The sequence below is a fragment of the Cupressus sempervirens genome, chromosome 9 (assembly GCF_028749045.1).
Source record: "Cupressus sempervirens isolate cs-2001-9-10 chromosome 9, ASM2874904v1, whole genome shotgun sequence".
Lineage (NCBI taxonomy): Eukaryota > Viridiplantae > Streptophyta > Pinopsida > Cupressales > Cupressaceae > Cupressus > Cupressus sempervirens.
Window position 1 is genome coordinate 661,175,639 of NC_143126.1, and position 16,180 is coordinate 661,191,818.

The following is a 16,180-nucleotide window of genomic DNA, read 5'->3' on the forward strand; positions in this document are numbered from 1 at the left end:
ATTGTTGTTCTATGCTTCTTTGGTTGATGGTTCGTGCCTTCTATTTCCATGGAGGTTCTACAGATCAGCATTTTGATAGAGTTTTGCGGTTCTTCATGCTTCAATGATTCTCTTCTGATCTCTTTGTTCCTTCTTCTGGAACATTCTTTGCTATCTCTTTTTGGAGTAGGGTTTTTCCCATGTGGTTTTATCTATTTCTCCTCTTTATAGAGATTTTGTTGTGGTTGGGTACTTGATCAAGCCTTGTTGCCGGGACCCAATTCTACTTTCATAGCTGTGCTAGGTTAGCTTACCTCCTGAGCTTCGCTTAAGGGGGGTTGTTAGAATAATTATTTGTTTGCACTTATTAATTAAATCACTTTGATTTAATTAATTAAGTTTCCTATTACTCTAGTTTGCTTAAGCTATCTTGTAGGTGCATATAATTAATATTTTATTAATTATATTGAGCAACCTAGCTTTTTAAGGCTTTAGGTTACCCTTTTCGGGTTTCGATCTCCTTTATAACGATTGATCTCTTTGTATTTTTCATGATGAAGATCCGTTGAATAATATTTTCTTCTTCTGAGTTTTTTCAAATCAAATCCTTGCCTCTTCTTGTCTTTTTCTTCTCTGTGACAGGTTTTCTGCATGCAGGTTTCTTGGGCTTCATGGATTTGATTGTGCGCTTTTGCTCAAATCCTACACTTCACTTATATTATCTGACATGATCGTTCTTCGCAGGAAGCAAAAATCAGGCTATGACAACTTCGGTATACAACTTTCACAAACTAAGCAAAACTGTTGAAAGTACACAAATCTTCTTAGACCTAGCTAAATACTTTAATATTTTAAAAATACTTTCTTTGACTTTATTCCTAAGACATTTAACTCAATCACCTTTTATAACATTCAGTCAATTGCTCTAGGCAAATTTGTGGATAAGATTATTTGTAAAACTTTGACCAACCGCCTGAAGGTCTTATTTCAAGAGACCTTACAACATTAAGTCACTAAAAGCAATTTCAAAACATATAAGCTAAAAGTCTAGTTAAAATATACATTAGATTAAAAAATATACAATTTTCATACCCGAGTGCATGACTATAACTCATGCAAAAGCCTTCTTGCTTAGCTGTAGAAGCTCTCCAGCAATCAAATTATACAAGCTACAAGGCCTAACAACAATTTCAAAACATATAAGCTACAAGGCAAGATATATTACATGACATGGCAAAAGGAACAAAATTTAAAAGCTTTAGCAAGACATATTAAACGACATCATAGTGCTAGAGAGATCAAAATTATATGAGTCAAACATAGTCATGAAAAAGCACATAAATTAGTTATTATATGCAATTAAAAGATATATAGTTAGATAGGGACATCCATAGGGCATATTGAAGAAATGAAATAGTTAGATAGGGACAGCTGGAATTTTTCTTGCCCTCTGAAGAAATGATAGAAAATTTAAATCAAACATCCACAAACTTGGATCAAAATTCTCAGCAGGCATCTGTAGTTAATATTTCTGATGCACCAATGCCAGAATAAAGTTCTCAGCAGGCTCGGGGAGTTAACATAATGATGCTCAACTGGATAATGATTCACAACAGACATTAACAACTACTGTTTGAGATGTAATTGTTGAAGATAAAAATAAGGCTGATGTAGGAAGCACATCTAGTGAAGTGGTACAATGGTGCAGGGGCATGTAAAGGACACATGAACCTATAGGGTACATGTCAAGTCATTTGATGATGGATTATGGCTATTGAAGCCATCAAAATGTAAGGAATTTCATAAAGTTGTCAAATTGTAATGTATTGCCAAGAATAGGCAATGTGATGTAAGGGGTCATTGTGAAGTCATTTGAAGTCCTAGAGTGTCCTAGGAAGAGTTATAGGTTGATGGCAATGAATAATATTGTTTAGATAATGTAATAAGGCTCTAACTGCTGTAAAATGCACTAAAAGTGCAAGATCTTGTAAATTGCCAATGTTGGCAACATAAGCCAAATAAGGCTTGAATGGGTTAGCTGAGATTATAGGGGTGTGAAAGTTGTTTTAAAAGTCTTTTAGAAGTCCCTAGGAATAAAAAACAAGGTTTTATAAGTCCTTGTCACAAAGGATAACAAAACAAATAATGAGTGTTGTTAAAAAAGTGTTTGTTACTGTCATGTGACATTTATGAGGGATAGTTGGCAACCAAGGGGTCTTTGGTTCAGTTTTATGAGTCAGTTAGATGGGAAAAAGCCTAGAAAAGTAAGGTCTTTATAAGACAGAAGAGTAGTAGTCGAGGGAGTAGCGAATGTATCAAGAAAAGAAATAAATAAAGGAATTCTGCTATTCACTGTCACAATGACAATTTTTTTGGTTTTTTAAGATTTAGTTTGGTATCAAATAAGGTTCTTTCTTATGTTTCTTATATTCTAATGTTTTGGAAGTATTTAGGAACATCTAAGAATTTTCTTAGAACCCTTTGCAATCATTTCTTAACAGCTTTTTCTTTCTTTGAGGTGACTGTCCTAAAATAGTGCACTATTTTGTATTGAAAAAAATATGTAATTGGGTGGATACATCCACTTTCTGTGATTACTGTGGTTGTGGGATGGATCCAACCCTTGTACAATATGTAATTGGTTCTAATAATGCAGGATTTTGAAGAATAAGTAAGGTGGCTGACTAAATTTGCAAGTTGACAGGTTGAAGGGTGCATGGAACATGGGCCATGGGTATAGTAGTGAGTGTTTGGGCTGAATAAGGATATGCTTTTCCTTTTGAACATGTCAAGATATGTTAAGTACAAGATGTAGGATCGAAGTTTGCATCCCAAAAGTGAGTGTAGGGTTATTTGTGAGAAAGCCCTAGTTAAAAGCTTGAATTGGAGAAGAATGGTGTGCTAAGTTGTAATTAGGCCTAAAAGCATGTAGGGTCAGCCATAGAAACATACACTAGTTAAGGGTTGAAGGATTGAGATTCATAGGGTTTCAAGAAATTAGTAAAGGGTATTTGAAAAGGTGAAGAGGTTACGAGGTTGTTTGGGAAGTTTGAGAGTAAAGTAAAAATTACTTGCATGACAGGGCTAATTGGGCAGGCCTATTGAAGGTAGTTTTGAAGATTGAGATAGAACTGATGCTTGGTAGGGGTTGGAACTCCTTAGTTATGTTGTTTGAAGGTTATTGATGCATTATAAGGATCAGGGGAATCCTTGAATACAGAAATCAAGAGTTGGTTGGATGAAAGGTGAATTAGGAGTGTTCCCAAGGAGAGGGAAGCTGAAAAAAGGCAAGGTGAATTGGCAAGTTAGAATTTTAAATAAAGGCAAGGTGAATTGGCAAGTTTAAATAAACCTTAATTCCTGGATTTGATTAGTTAGAATTTTCATTTCATGAAAGACTCCTATACCATTGTAATCACTTCAACTTTTTTCTTTATTTCAACCAAGTATTTTTATTTTAAAGTTCTAATTTTGCTAATGTTTATATATGAGATTTTTAATTTTGAAATCATTAAAATTATTTTAAGCTTATTTCATTGGCAAATATAACCATTAAATTTTTATCTTTACTACTTTATCAAATTAAACTGCTATAACTTTAAGGAAAATATAGGTCACTACTTTGATTTAACTATATTTAGTTAAATGTTGATCTAACTATTTTGATAAATTTCAATATTTATATTTTTGAATCCTCCATATATAAATTGATTAAAAAAATTTAAAAATAAAGAATCCAACTTTCATCTAAATAAGATGGAAGTGGAGGGAATGAATTGGCAATTGGCTGTGTTGATTAATCAAAATTTTTGGGCAATCTAAATACTAGCGATTGCACCTAAGGTTGCAATAAGGACGCCGAAGATAAATATGTTAATTTATAATTTTGGTAAGAAGTGACGTTAAAAAAAATTTGATTCCATATATTCGAACAAAGATAAGTAAAAAAGTTTATGTAGGGTACAGATAGCTTTCAATGGAACCATTGAATTCATGTTGGGTAGTGCTAAGTTCCTGATAAAGAGACTAATAACACATGCAAGAATCAAAACACATGTGCGAATAATTTGAAGGAAACTAAGTGTGATGTGTAAAGAAACATTTATATATTATCTTCCATATATTTTAAAGCGAAAAGTTTGATAATGTATTACTCATTTTTTACTAAAATGAAAATAAAATTTAGAAAGTTTGACCCACAGACCATGAAAATTATGAGTCACATTGGTTTAATGACTCCAAAGATGACCTTGATATAATAAATTTTGACTACTATGAAGACCATGGTAACAAAAGATTGAATTTAAAAAATAGGGTAAAATTTACAAATATTGGTTATATATTTTATATCAACATGGGGAAAATTGTTGAATGAAATGAAGTTGGAAGTTCCATGTTTTCTTTGATTGAGAAAAAAATCTAGTAGTCATGTGGATACAAGTCCTTGTACAATGAATCCCAAGGAATGGACTTGGAAATCAGATTCACCAACACGAGCAAAACAATGCATTTCTTCCCAAAAGAGCATTAGAAATGAATCACGATATTACACCAAAATTTAGAGCTCATATGGAATTCAATGTTGAATTAAATATTCTTTCCCATCTATTTCAAGGATCTAATTCCTCTAGCTGAATACTACTCTTGAGAGGCACATATTCCTCAAATAATCTTAAAGATGAAGAGAAATTGTAGATTTATCAATGCTTTGATAATGCATGATATAAAATTGTCTGCACAAGTAACATTAAACGAACAACTACCACAGACACCACAGAAATTATTCAGTAAATCCTCTTGAGACATCCCACTCCAAGAACAACCTTCTTGTCAAAATTGCTATTAATATTTGCAAACATCACAAAATATTAGAACACCATGAAAAAAGCAATGAACCTCTTCCCCTGATCAAATCTTGCTTTTCTAAATAGAAGCCACCCCATGTTTATCTCTAACACAGAAATCACATTAACTAGGTGCCACAAAGTATTGATATAAACAGTAACATTGAACGTACATAAAAAAACAAAAAAATGCTCTAGAAGGCGCTTTACTCCATGAATATCCTCGTTGTCAAAAGCACCATTAGTCTTTGCGAACACCACAAAACATAGGAGCACTATGAGAAATGCAATGAGCCTCTTCTCACTCTTCAAATCCCTGCTCTTCTGAGTAGAAGCCATCCCATGCTATCTCTAGTATAGAAATCACAACTACTTAGATGCCACAAAGCATTGATACAATAGTCACAAAAACACCTCTAGCAGAACGTCCAAAAAATAATTGCCAATCTAGCATACAAGCAAGGAGCAAGCGACACTGTGTCTAGGCTTTGGATGGACCTATGGTGTATTATATCTTGAATAGGAATACAAATAGAATATTTGAGAGGGATTTTGAATTTTTGTTAGGTGTAAAATGTGTGAGTTCCAAAGATGAGTTGGTACAAGGCACGCATGGCAGTGTTGGTGTATTTGGCAAGCATTGCGGGTGTTGTAACTTAAATGGTAACTCATTGACAAATCCTCAAATATCAACATCTAGATATTATGGTTTCTATTATCCCACATTTGCTTCCAAAAATAACATGTTTACCTCTACAAAAATCAGCTTAATCAATATACTGTGGGTGGCTTCAAAATGGCATTGTCTGAAATAATTTGAATCTAGTCAAAAATATGATGTAGTTGTAGAAAAGTAAACAGTTTACTGAATTGCAAACAAAAATAAAATCCATGACAAAGATCGATCAATTTTAGCCAAAATAAGGTAGGAGAAATCCAAATGTAGGGATGGTATATCGTAACCGAAAATCAAGGAAAAATAGCAAATATTCCACCAAAATTGAGCTACTTTCAAAGAAATGCATCATATCATCCACCACTAATCTTTGTTCGAAGCATTCATTCTCAGACAGAAACAATCACAATAATAGAAATAATCTGTTCACTGAGAAATAAAATGGATTGAGAAATGATAATAACCTTTGTTCCATGAATATGGGTTTAAACACAGGGAAGGTAAAATTATTTTTCACTTTAAATGGCCCTAATTCCAACGCCACACCATAGCCAACGGATGAGCAGCTGGGCCCTGCAAGGGTTACAAAAGCCCCAAATTAATTGTCAGTATTAGAACCCCGATTTTTAGAAAATAAATAAATTGAAGATGTTTTAATGAACAAAAATGAAAGACATTAATTAATAAGATTGAATATACCTCCATTCAACCAAAGAACAAGAGGCCTTTCTAACGGAGCCCTCACGGCTTCGAAGAACAAATTAGGTAACGGATTCTCATGTATCAATAAAATCTCTGCTACTTCATCAAAATTTACAATTGGAGATTTTTTAGGGGAAGATGTATTTGTTTTAAATATTCATAGATCTCCTTACAATACTAATACGAAAACTTCCTTTAAGCTTAACAATCTTTGCGAATTGATAACAGAAAGCTCAAGAAAAGGATAAATGTATCTAGCACCATATGTTTGGCTAAAATAGAATCTCAAAAATAGCTTGAAATCTCAAGCTAAAATTTCATGAATTTATGGTAACATCTAAGCCCTAAATCAGCTAAATCAACTACTATTTACATCAATAACTAGTCTTCTGTAAAGTAAAAACACTCACAACGATTAGCTTTCACTGATTATCAAAGCTGGAATGGACAACACAATTGAAACTATCGCTGGTACTTATCCAAAGACAATGGCCACAGGCCATGTGGAAGGGCACAAATGAGCAACGTTTTTTTTTTTTTTTTCTTATATCCTGTTAGCGTCGCAATTGCGACGTCGTCGGGCTAAAATTGAAAAAAAGAAGAAGCCAAAAACACATTACATTTGCCTGTCGTCGCAAATTGACCCCTAATGTATTAGTGTGTCCTCCAATATAATATCATCCATGAATATATCTCATCTAAAATATCCCTTAGAGCCCGTTTGGTTGCTGGAATACAACCGGAATAGGAATAAGAAATTAGACTATGATTTGTATTCTTTGTTTGGTGCATGGAATAGGAATAGGGAATAGGAATATGTATTCTGATTTTAGACCCAAAATGAGCTTTTGTCCATTCCAAAAAATACTTGTAATTGGAATTGCTATTCTTGCATTCATTTTAACTTTTTCAAATTTGATTAAATTTTCAAATCCGCTTTGACCTGGGGTGAGCGTTGGAACTTTGTTTTCAATATTTTCAAATATTTTAGCGATTTTCGAATGGTGCCAATTGCATCTTCAGAAATATTTTTCAAATGGCGCCGATTGCAAGTTAACCCTATTCCAATTTAAGTTTGCATAACCAAACAAGGGATAAACAAGATTGGATTGCATTTTTCCATTCCTATTCTTCATTCTCCATTCTCATTCAAATTTTCTATTCTAAATCTCAATTCCTAAGCTTGCAACCAAACGGGCCCTTAACCACTTTTAGTCTTCAAGTATAGATTATTGTTGTCATTAGTTCTTGCAAAACCAATCTTCTCCAAATAACATACCATGCTTTAGGGGCTTATTTTCAATCCATGCAATGCTTTATGTAACTTGCATACCATCTTTCTCTCACTTGGATCAACAAAACCTTCAAGTTGACCTATTTACACTTCTTCTTCTAGTATTCCATTAAAAAATATAGCTTTGACGTCCATTTAGTAGACTTTTAATCCTTTGTAAGCAGAATATGCAAGTAGAGTTCTTACTCATTCTAATTTTGCAACTAGGGAAAATGTCTCTCCATAGTCAATTCCTTCCTCTTGTGCATAACCCTTGCATACCAATTGTTCCTTGTTCCTTGTGACTTCACCTTTTTCATTCAGCTTGTTTCGAAATATCCACTTGGTTCCAATAACATTTTTGTCCTTTGGTCTTGGTACTAGTATCTGGATTTTGTTCTTTTCTATTTGCTCAATTTCTTCATTCATTGCTTGAATACAATCTTCATTATCGAAAGCATGTTTCACTAACTTACACTCAAACTCCCATAGTAAGCATGTTTAGTTTTTAAAATAATTTATTTTCTTGATTCTTGATTCTTTTTTTCTCAATGATTTGGTCTGTATATGATTTCTCCTCACATACTTTTCTAGTGTAGTGGTGCAAAAGCACCTAGAGACTTGGTCAAACTCTAGTAAAATTTTGGTTTTTAGTGGTCCTAGATAGACCACATGTGAATAAGGGCTTAGGGATAGTCCCAATTATGTGATTAGATGGTTAGGAAGTCATTGGAGGTGGTGGTAAGAAGTTGCCTAGGTTTGGATCAAAAGTTGTCATGTATTAGGAAAGGTTGCCTAGTTGACTCAAACTTGGTCAAACTTTGACTTTGACCCCAAAATGAATGAAAAGGTGATCTAAATAGTTCAAGGTGTTATTGGGACCAAACTTGACCAATTTGGAATGGTCAAGAGTCTCAAATGACTTAGAATCATGATTTCCCAATATGCATCAGTATAGACTTCTAGTTCAAACTTTTCATTCTTCTTGTAATACAAACAATAATCATATGTTCCTTTCAAATATCTTAGTATCCTATTCACAACCACTAGGTGATTCTCCTTAGGATTGGCAAAAAATCTAGCAACAATCCCAACTACTAATGTAATATGTGGACAACATATTATAGCTTTCCAATCATTGACTTGTACAAGGTTTGATTCACTTTTGCTATAACAACATCATTCTTTGACATTTTATGTCTATTAGCCATATGTGTACTTATTGGTCTTGAATCTTCTATTAAAAAAGTATTTAGTATCACCTTGATATGCTTGAATTGTGTAATGTATATGCCTTTCTTCATTTGATATACTTGTAAACCAACAAACAATTTGATCTCTCTAAACATAGGCTTCTCAAATTCTTTCTTTGTTTCATTTGCAAATGATTTACACAATGCATCATGTCCACCAATATAATATCATCCATGAATATATCTCATCTAAAATATCCCTTAACCACTTTCAATCTTCAATTATAGATTACTATTGTCATTAGTTCTTGCAAAACCAATCTTCCCCAAATAATTATGCAACCTTTCATACCATGCTCTAGGGGGTTATTTCAATCCATGCAATACTTTATGTAACTTGCATACCATCTTTCTCTCACTTGGATCACAAAAACCTTCAATTTGACCTATTTACACTTCTTCTTCTAGTATTCCATTCAAAAATATAGATTTGACGTCCATCTAGTAGACTTTTAATCCTTTGTAAGCAGAATATGCAAGTAGAGTTCTTACTCCTAATTTTGCAACTAGGGAAAATGTCTCTCCATAGTCAATTCCTTCCTCTTGTGCATAACCCTTGCATACCAATCTTTCCTTATTCCTCGTGACTTCACCTTTTTCATTTAGCTTGTTTTGAAACATCCACTTAAGTTCCAATAACATTTTAGTCCTTTGGTCTTGGTACTAGTGTCTAGATTTTGTTCTTTTCTATTTCCTCAATTTCTTCATTCATTGCTTGAATACAATCTTTATTATCGAAAGCATGTTTCACTAACTTACACTCAAACTCCCATAGTAAGCATGACTATTTTTTAAAATAATTTATTTTCTTGACTCCTAATTCTTTTTTCTCAATGATTTGATTTGGTATATGATTTCTTCTCACATACTTTTCTAGTGTAGTGGTGCAGGAGCACCTAGAGACTTGGGTCAAACTCTAGTACAATTTTGGTTTGTAATGGTTCTAGATAGACTGCAAGTGAATAAGGGCTTAGGGATAGTCCCAAGTATGTGATTAGTGGTTAGGAAGTCATTGTAGGTGGTGGTAAGAAGTTGCCTAGGTTTCAATCAAAAGTTGTCATGTATTGGGAAAGGTTGCCTAGTTGGCTCAAACTTGGTCAAACTTTGACTTTGACCTCAAAATGAATGAAAATGTGATCTAAATAGTTCAAGGTTTTATTGGGACCAAAATTGACCAATTTTGAATGGTCAAGAGTCTCAAATGACTTAGAATGCAAAAACTATAAAAGTTGATCATGACAACTTTGGAATTTTACAAAGTTATCATGACAACATTGACAACTAATAAGAAATTCCCCAATAATTAGTTATATATTCATATTGATAGTTATCACATGTGTGAAAGAGCTATATAATTTCATTCAAGACCAAAGTTAAGGGTTGGAGATCATTTTTTTGGACTTATCATTTAGACAAACAATTATAGCTCTGTAATTTCAACCATAATGAACTTGCAAGCCAAGCATCACAAATTAATGTATTGAAATAGAAGTATTGATTTCATCATTGGATAGATTTTCCTTTCTAGTTTCTTGGAGTTCCATTTGATTTTCAAATAGCATAGTTTTGATAAGCATTTTCCTGTACAAAGAAATTAGGAAAATGATGGCTCTATCTTGATTTCCACTGGTTCAACTTCCATTATATTTTTTAATCAAGTAGAGAAATTTATATACCCTATACATTTACATTTTGGAATCTTTTTGAAATTATTTTCTATTTTTAAGGCCAATCCATAGGTGAGTTTATTGTACTCTATCATAGACATGGGAAAGACTTTGTGTAAAGGAATGAGAAGTTAGAGTAATAGTTTGGAGTTAGTTTCCAAGGAGTAAGTTGATAGGGAAATCCTTAGGAAGTGAGGAGAATTGAGATATAAATTCTCCTAGTGATGATTCAAAGAGTTTACCCTAATAAGGCTTAGATAGAGCCTTGCAGAGTCCTCAAGAGAGAGGTATAAGTGTGTAGAAGAATCCTTCCCCATCAAATTGGTATCAAAGAAGTAAAAGGTTAAGACATTGTATATGTCAAAATATGTGGGTGAAACCACCATGGTGACTATTGCAGAGTTAGCCAAGGAGGTTATTCAAAAGAAAAAAAAGAGAGAATTGACTCTTAGATGAAGTACTAGAGGCTATGAAGACTAAACTAGATGAAATTGAAGAGACAGTTGACAAGGTGAAAAAGAAGTTCATTGATCATGAAGATAAGGGAAAATCCTTGGATGAGGATGATGTGGTCCCTGAACTAGATCCTCCATTGCTAGAAGAACCTTTCGTGAAATCCATCAAAGCATTGGGCCGAAAAGCACTTGAGGGGATACCTTTGTTTAGTGGAAAGCTGGATCTAGACCTAGTTATGGAATTCATATAGTAGATAGAAAGTCAATTTGAGTGTAAGGGAGTTGCAAAGGCTCAAAACGTAAAAGTTGCTAAATCAAAATTGAGGGGACCATCCCTAATATCAAAGAAATTCCTCCAAGAAGATAAGGATGAGAAGGAAAGAAGCATATAGCTAATTTGAAAGGTATGATGGCTAAAGTTAGAGAGAATTATCTACTTGAAGACTATAAGATTAAATTACAAAAGAAAACATAAAGGTTGAAATAAAAAGACATGGACATTGACTACATCAAAAGACTTGAAATATGTTCCTCAAATCAACACATAATATTACATCATCGTTCTTTTATCTGACTGGAACCAAGTTAGAGACCCATGTAGAATATTTGATTGGTTTTATTATGTCATCATCCCTTATTTTAATTAATTCTTCTTTCATTTTAGGTGCCAACATTAGATTTATTAGAGGATTATTTTACCTAAATCTAAATGGTTTTGCATTTCACTTTAGAACAATTTTATGTTGAAAGAGATCCTCTTTGTGTGCTTTAAGATCATCATCTGACCATGCAAAATTATGTCTATATTTTCTTAGTGAAGAAATTAAATTTGACCTAATCTTCTTAGGCAACGTTTTACCAATAAATACTTCTCTTGGTGAACATTCATTCCCCAAGTTAATTTTATCAACTTATTCGTCTACTATGGAAGGGGTATATGTCTTGAGCATTTCATGTTCATTGAAGGCTCTTTATAATGTGACCAAACCTTTATGTATTTTGTTTCACTTAAGCTAAACTATCTCTTCTCCCAAAATGGTATCTTTTCAATCCTTACTTTTCATCAACCCATTCCAATCAATCTCAGCATCTTGATATTCTCATGACATGTTAAAATTTTGAACAAGTCCCTTTCATATTAAAAAGCTTGCCAATTTTAAATATTGTCTAGTATAGCTAGCATATTCTTTATTCCACTTGAACTATATTTTGTAATGGTTTGTCAATTTGTTTCATAGCTATGTTATCCATAAGATCAACAAGGGAATTATCATTCCTATCTATCCCAGTGATTGAAAAGGCATCAAAACATTCAATCAAATCCCATACATAATTCCTATATCTGTTTAGTCTAGAAAATTTGGTGACAAACTTGTTTCCTATTTCATATATAATAAGTTCAGAATCACCAAACGTTGATAGAAACCTAATTTTATGATCTTTTACAAAGTGAATCCTTAAAATTAAAGCTTCATATTCAACAAAATTATTTGTACATTAAAAATTAAGAAGGAATGTATACCTAAAAGTTTTACGTAAAGGGGATGTCAAAATTATTCAAGCACCATTTCCTCCTTACCACATGTTCCATCAAAATATAGATGCCATATTCCTTCACTTTCTTCCAGCATAAGAATAGTAGAATTTCCTACACTCTAGATAGGTTTGATAATTTTTTTTTGAAAAACGTCTATATCCATTTGACAAAAAGAAATTGTTAGGGTGAATTTTTTTGATGATATATTCAAATCTAGGTTCTTTATTAATTCTTATATTTTTACCATTTATAGGAATTGTTAGATAAATACAATTGTATATATCCCCCAACTAGATTTGGCCACTATCTTCAGAGTAACATACCATAGGAGGCTAGGACATTAGCCATAGTTATATTTGTCCTATATGAGATATCAAGGAATGAGGTGAACTTGAAGTCAACATTTTAAACAACCCCTATGATAGGGAAAAACCTAATATCCATTGCGTAACACTTCCCATAAGGTATGTCTACTTTCAATCCTAATTTAGTCATAACTTTAGTAGGCATAATATTCATAGTAGCTCCTAAATCTATTATACAATTCTGAAGCAACTTATTATTTATAAGAAGAGTCAAATAAAAGGGGTCAACTTCAAGAACAATTTCATTAATATTAGTCCCTATGTAAATGACAGGTGTGATCCGCTCAATATGATTCTTCTCATGACCTTTAGTAATTTTAGATATAATATTCAAAACTTCTTTTCCATATTCAAGAATTTTCACAATTTCTAGAAATGGGACATAAACTTTTAATTGAGATTATAAAGCATTTGAAATAAAAGAATTACTCCCCTAGTGCTTACTTGATGTCTTCTGATCTATATTTGATCATTCTTAGAAGATGTTTTAAGGAGGCTTATCTATAACAATCCCTTTGTGTAGAGAAGGCTTTTCATCTCTTTTATGGTTTGTATTAATAGTCCTATTCCTCAATTTGTAATGGTTCCTAACTTGTTCAACTACAACAATTGTGAGAGCTTTTCTTTCTTCAATTCTTGTAATTCTTTTGATTGGTTCTTCTTCATTTCATAGAACTTGTATATCGAGGTGTCTTATTCTTCTTTTATTAATATCAAGCATATATTTATTTTCTAAGGAGTCTTCAACCCAAAAAGGTTCTACAAATAATGCATTTATTTTTTGTTCATGCTAGAATAAAGGTCACAATCAAAGACATTTTTAGAAAAAAGCATTGTTCTTGAGAATGTGACATTCTACATGCTTTACACCATGGGCCATTCTCAGCATAATGATTATATCTCTTGAGAGGATTAGGAGTATCAATGTTCTTGATGGGCTTACCATCTTTCCATGATGTAGTGTAAGGGATATCCTACATTCTATATCTTTTTGACTTGTTATAAGATCTGTTATTTTTATTCCTTCATTCTTACCTTTCACATGAAAATCCTTAATCATCCCTCACATCTTTTCTATCTTATCTTCCCCTTATTTTTCTTAGGGGCCTTAGGATCAAACAACCTAGGATTCTCTCTTTTTCCAATTCTACTTGCAACTCTTCTATCATTTATATTTGTCATGGCTACTTGACATGATTCTTGCACCATGTTAGGTCTATGTGACCTTATCTCACAGTGTACATCTTATTGTCAAAAGTACTTAAATAAAAGTTTATGAGAAAAAATCAACATGCCTACTATCTTCGACGATCATGTTTAGGAATTTATTTAATCTTTTTTAAAGTTCAAAAGCAATCTCATTGGAGTTCTTTTTTATACTAATTAATTTATGAGAAACAAAAGATGTGCCAGTATGAATACTAGATTGTTCAAGAAACATGTCTATAAAATCTTGACAACTTGTTAATTAATTCTTGGGCAGACCTCTATACCATTTTGTAGCATTGCTAGTTAGAGATTACAAAAATAATTTCATGAATACACCCTCATTATGTTCTTCTAATTCCTAAATGGTACTTTTAAGTTTATTGACATTCAATTCTAGAGATTGATCTTCTCCCCTAGAGAATTTTGGTATAGTGGTTCTCAAATTAGTAGATATAGAATGAGGGTATCCTGTTATCTCTATGAAATCTAATTGCATATATCATTCTTCTTGGCAGTGGGTCAATGTCCCTTATAGGGTTTGCAACATGGCTTAACCACCTCTTATGGTTCTATAAGACTATTGGTTGTATCAGGCATTGACATGTCAATATTTTAGTACAATGACAACCTTGGCCTTTCTAACAATTGATATCAAAGCTTGGTCACAGGTTTGAATACCACAAACCATAGTGAGTGATGTTGGGAGGGGGACTATTGACAGTGGTTCAATGTCCCTCATAGGGTTTACGACATGGCTTAACTGCCTGATGTGGTACCATATGACTATTGGTTGTATCAAGCATTGACAAGTCAATCTTTTGGTACAACAGTAACCCTGCCCTTTCTAACAGTTCTATATTCATAGAGGCTCTCGCCCATTGATTATTCTGATTAAAATTGAATCTTGAAGTATTACCTTGCTCATTATTTTGATTGTTAATAATATTATTCCTCCAATTATTTCTAGCTCTATTTGTATGATTCTTATTTTGGCTAGCAAAAATATTTCTTTCTTCATTTCTATATAATGGATTCTATGCACACTATTGAAAGAAGCATTTTTATGAGGATGAACGTATTTGTATGATTGATCTTTATCCTTATTTGTCTTATCTTCAACATTTTTTGGTGTAGTGATACAATCCTTTCTCAAGCCAAACTTATCCAATAATTGATAAGTAGGAGATAATTTCCACAATAAGTCAAATTGTGATATTGCTATCAGGATTTAACTGTGTGATTTTGAGTCAAACTCATTGACCCATGTTTCATGAGTAGTGATTCGACATGAATCCATCTCTCATGAGAATAAATGGAACACTTAGCACTCATTGGATCTAGGTGATGCTCACAGGGGTGAAGCACCGGGACTTCCTGAGAGGTCACCCATCCCAGTACTACTCCAGCCTGAGCGCACTTAACTATGAAGTTTCCTCCATGGTTAAACCCAAAGCTTGCAACCCCAAAGCTAAACCCAAAGTTTCCTCCATGGTTAAACGAAGTTTCTAATGAATGGTTCATAAGGCACAACACTTGGTGAAGGTTTTGCAAATGGGGTTGCAAGCTTTGGGTTTAACCATGGAGGAAACTTCGTAGTTAAGTGCACTCAGGTTGGAGTAGTACTGGGATGGGTGACCTCCCGAGAAGTCCTGGTGCTTCAACCCTATGAGCATCACCTAGATCCAATGAGTGCTAAGTGTTCCATTTATTCTCATGAGAGATGGATTCATGTCGAATCACTACTCATGAAACATGGGTCAATGAGTTTGACTCAAAATCACACAATTAAATCCTAATAGCAATATCACAATTATCCAATAATTCATCAGTAACTCCTCTTAATACCTTTGAGGCCCTTCTTGAGGATTGTAAAAGTTCTAACACTTTTGTAAGCTTATGAGAATCTTCATTTGTTTCTTCATCATCTTCTTCAGGAACCAGACTCATTAACAACTTGAACAACTTCAAACTGTCTAGTTGCATTTAAATAAAAAAATGGGTTCCTTTCAAGATGAGCATCCATTTGGTCTTCATTTCATAAATTGAATTTTCTCTATCTATAAAGCTTTTATACTTTGTTATTGGCCTATCCACTGATTGCTTAGCCTTTCTACTTCTCTTTTTTGGAGTGTATCACAAATGTTCTCTAGAATGCACAGACCTCCTTCCCCACATAAACTTCAATGATAGATTTTTGTCACTTTTCCAATTCTCATATAT